This window comes from Nelumbo nucifera, chromosome 3 (assembly GCF_055504915.1).
Source record: "Nelumbo nucifera cultivar China Antique chromosome 3, China Antique-T2T, whole genome shotgun sequence".
Lineage (NCBI taxonomy): Eukaryota > Viridiplantae > Streptophyta > Magnoliopsida > Proteales > Nelumbonaceae > Nelumbo > Nelumbo nucifera.
Window position 1 is genome coordinate 87,855,001 of NC_142651.1, and position 5,000 is coordinate 87,860,000.

The window sequence follows — 5,000 nt, forward strand, 5'->3', positions numbered from 1 at the left end:
GCGATTGATCTGAAATTAATTTCTATTAAATCCAAAATTTATTTGGAATTGTTCTTTATTTATTTTGATTTAATGGACTGTTCAAACCTGGAGATCGCAGTGCAGTTTTAGCGCAGATGGTTTGCGCACCCTTTTTCTTTTCTATTTATTTATTTCATTCAATTCGGTCTGTAAATAATTTTTTTTTATTTTTTAGACTGAATGTATAGGATTTGATCAAGAATGTAATTAATAGAAATAGGATTTCTGTTATTTTTCTTGATTAAAGAAGATGGAAGAAGATGGCGGCGCTGGAGATTTGCAGATGGAGAAATCGTTTTCTGCAATTTGCAGTTTATGAAACTGCAACCCTTGTGATTAACCTCTGTTTTGCAGGTGGTGCGAACAGTCCATAATTGTTTTGTGTTTGCTAGAAATCAAAACTATTAATTTCAGATCATTCAATAATTAATTCTTGAATTGAAAATCAGTTTTGGACCATTTCGGACTAGATTGGACCAAAACTGTTTGGACCGAATCTGGGGTTCGAAAGGGGCTGTTCTCAGTCCAATTGTCTCACTCTTTCGTTCCAAATCTGATGTTCAATTACAGGGATTAATTCGGCCCACCTGTAAAGCCCAGTTTTAAAGGGTTAAAACTGCAAAAGCCCATTATTGTGAGATAAGCTGTATGGGCCGAACTGCTATCTGCGATTCAGCCCATACACCTAGTGGACATTAATCGTTAATGACTTGGTTTTTAAATGGGCCGTTGAATGGGCTTTACAGCAATTAATTGATTGGATCAATTCCTCCTTTACATGTGATGTTTGGATGTTTGATGTGCTGCGACCATGGGCCATAAGTACTTGGCCCGTGATGACTCGTTAGTGGCTCTTGCGCACACCATGGCTGAATGCACATCATTGCCATGGTGTCCCTGAAGGTCATTGGATGACCCCCTCTTTGCCTGGTGGGCCCCACAACCCTGAAAAGGGATGCGTACGGAACCCCTAGCCGATGAAGGCCCACCAGAAATCTGACTTTATGAAAGTCAGTGGGAGCCACTTTGGTTTGACCTAAATTAGAACTAGGCCGTGATTTTGTTCCCTCCAGCAAATATGAATGCAAGTGATAGGGAGATCCATATGATGGACTCTCTAAAGGCCTTCCGTCATTAGCACAATGATGGGTCCATCAGTAATGAAGAAACGCACCATAAAATTGGGCTATCCATTTGCTGTTGGATCTGTTAGAGTGTTTCATAAGATGATAGGGGCGTCATAGACCGATGTGGGAGGGGCTTCACCAGAAAATGGGAACTCTCTCACGGTACCTTGGCGTAACCTGAATATGATGGGTGTGCACTCACTGACAGAAGGGTTTACCTGAAAACGGCTCTGAACCTTGTCTGACAGAGGCCAAAGGGAAGCTCATTTGATGAGTGGATATGATCCGTCACAGAAAGGTGGTGGGGTTATGCAGCTGAAACAGTTGGCTTCACGCACCCCATGTGATTTCCCACATTTCCAGAGACATTTCGTCGTCTCCGTCACTGAGATAGGAGGGAAATCTCAGAGATGAACAAAATGGAAATGGAACATAGATTAAAAGCCATATCTATGTAGGTAAACATGAATCAAACTAAGGTTGTGGACTAATGATTTTGCTGTTTTATCAGAAAATGGCAAACGGTCAATTTGCAAAGCTTCTAGACGATAACAAGCTTAAGGGCCCAAACTATGCCGACTGGTACAGAAATCTTATGCTGGTCCTAACTTCTGAAAAGTTAGACAAGGTAGTGAAAAATCCTGCCCCGGAACGTCCGGGTGATAGGGCTTCTGAGGCCCGTAGGAGGGACTACCAAGATTGGGAGGATAAGAACTCCCTAGCCCGCTGCTTTGTCATTGCCTCATTAGACAACTCAATACAGAGGCAGTTCGATCAGATCGAACTTGCCAAGGACATATTGGACAGTCTAAGGACAATGTATGAGGAGCAGAACCGTTCTACTCGACAGAAGGTCCTGAAATTGTTCATGACCGCGCAGATGACCAAAGGGCAGAAAGTTCATGACCATTGTCTTCGGATGATGGGATACATCAACGAACTTGAAGCTCTTGGATCCGGGCTAGATCTTGGCACGCAAGTGGATGCCATCCTAAATTCTTTGCCCTCTTCCTTCAATGCGTTCACTATGAACTACAATATGAATAAGCTGAATGTCAGCGTCCAGGAACTCAGCAATATGTTGCAGAGGGCCGAGGATTTACTCAAGAAGGATGAGCCTGTGGTTATGCTTGCTGAAGCTAACAAATCGGGCAAGAGAAAGAGAAAGGCAAAGAAGCCCCAGAAGAAGACCACCAAACCCAAGAAGCAGAAGAAGAACAAGGCATCTGATGTCTGTCACTTCTGCAAGCAGACCGGCCACTGGAAGAGGAACTGTCCTACCTACCTGGAATCTAAGAAAGGTAATATCGAAACTTGTGTCATAGAAACTAATATGTTAGTTACTTCTGTGTCCTGGTGTGTTGACTTCGGGGCTTCAACTCATGCGTGTAACTCACTGCAGGGGTTCAAAGTTAGCAGAAGGCTGAGTGAAGGTGAAGTGACACTGTTCTTGGGAACAACTGCAAGTGTTGCAGCTGCGGCAATAGGAACCGTAGAATTAGTTTTTAAAGAAGGAGTCCTTGTACTTAAAGATTGTCTTTATGTACAGAACTTGAGAAGGAATTTAATTTCTGTTTCAAAATTGTGTGCTGATGGATATACTGTTTACTTTAGTAATATGATTACTGTTAAACGGAATAATAAATTCATCGCATGCGGGGAGCTAGAGAACGGTCTCTATGTTCTGCATCCTTCTTTGGAAACTAACTTGACCGAAACTACGTCGGTCGAAAATCCCAAGAAAAGGACTCGTGATACAGTAAATCTCACGTGCCTCTGGCATTACCGACTTGGCCACATCGGTGTCGACCGAATCACAAGACTGGTAAAGGATGGTCCTTTGGATTTTCTAACCGTAGAAAATCTTCCCACTTGTGAACCTTGCCTCCAAGGTAAGATGACTAAGCGGCCATTTGACGGTAAGCCTAAAAGATGTGCAGGCACACTTGACCTAATACATACTGATGTATGTGGTCCCCTGAGTGTTAGGACACGGAATCAACACGTGTACTTCATCACCTTTACAGATGATTTTTCACGATATGGTTACGTGTACCTAATGAGACATAAGTCTGAATCATTTGAAAAGTTCAAAGAGTTCAGACAGGAAGTCGAGAAACAGTTAGAGAGAGAAATTAAGGCCCTTCGATCAGATCGAGGTGGCGAGTATCTCTCTGACGAATTCAGGGACTACTTAAAGGCCAATGGGATAGTGTCACAACTAGCTCCTCCTGCTACACCTCAACTCAACGGTGTTTCAGAGAGGAGAAATAGGACCTTGTTGGACATGGTCCGGTCACTTCTCGTACGCTCAGAATTACCCACATCCTTTTGGGGATACGCATTAGAGACTGCTACCTACGTGCTGAATAGGGTTCCAACCAAATCAGTTCCGAAAACTCCATATGAGCTTTGGACCGGAAGGAAGCCAAGTGTGAGACACTTGAAGATTTGGGGTTGTCCTGCACACGTTAAAAGAACAAGTGCGGACAAGTTGGAATCTAAAACCAGCCGTTGCCTGTTTATAGGCTACCCAAAGGATTCGGTGGGTTATCTATTCTATGACCCAAGTGAGCAGAAAGTGTTCTGCAGTCGAAACGCCCGATTCTTAGAATCCGATTACATCCTGGACACCCATCGTCAGGAAATAGTTCTTGATGAGGAGAGCTCAGGAGCAGTGGGAGATGACCCACAAGTTCCAGGTAATGACCAACCTAGAAGGTCCACCCGGGTATCCAGACCACCAGTCCGATATGGTTATGACCAGGATAGTTACCTGGTGGAAGCCTTGACTAGTGAAGAGGATCCCGTGTCTTACGCGGAAGCTATGTTAGACATAGACTCCCAGAAGTGGGTGGAGGCCATGAGAGCCGAGATGGACTCAATGGAGACCAATGGAGTCTGGACTCTAGTGGATCCGCCCTCCGGGGTAAAAGCAATTGGTTGCAAATGGATCTACAAGAGGAAGAAGGGCCCCGATGGCAGGATTGAGACCTTTTAAAGCTCGTTTGGTGGCAAAAGGGTATACTCAGAAAGAAGGCATCGACTATGAGGAAACCTTTTCACCGGTGGCCATGCTTAAATCCATTAGGATCCTGCTAGCTGTAGCAGCTTACCATGATTACGAGATTTGGCAAATGGATGTCAAAACAGCGTTCCTGAATGGAGATCTTAGTGAAGATATCTACATGCAGCAGCCGCAAGGCTTCATTGCTGCTGGTCAGGAACACATGGTATGTAAACTTAATAGATCCATATATGGACTTAAGCAGGCTTCTAGGAGTTGGAACATCCGTTTTGATTCTGCAGTCAAAACGTTTGACTTTGAGCAGAATCCGGATGAGCCCTGTGTTTACAGGAAATCCAGTGGGGATAAGATCACCTTTTTAGTCTTGTACGTGGACGATATCCTACTCATTGGGAATGATGTAGGAATGTTGACTTCGGTCAAGGTATGGCTATCACAGCAGTTCTCCATGAAAGATCTTGGAGAAGCTTCATACATACTGGGTCCTCGACTCTATAGAGATAGATCGAAGCGGATAATTGGATTGTCCCAGGCTGCTTACATTGACAAAATTGTCAAAAGATATAGCATGGAAAACTCCAAGAAAGGAAACGTTCCTTTCAGGCACGGAGTCACTCTCTCCAAGAAGATGTCTCCCAAGACTTCTGAGGAGATTGAGAGCATGAGAGACGTTCCCTATGCCTCAGCTGTGGGGAGCATCATGTATGCCATGTTGTGCACTCGCCCGGACATAGCTCAGGCGGTGAGTGTGGTAAGCAGATTCCAGGCAAACCCAGGACAGGAGCATTGGACTGCTGTGAAGAACATACTCAAATACCTTCGAA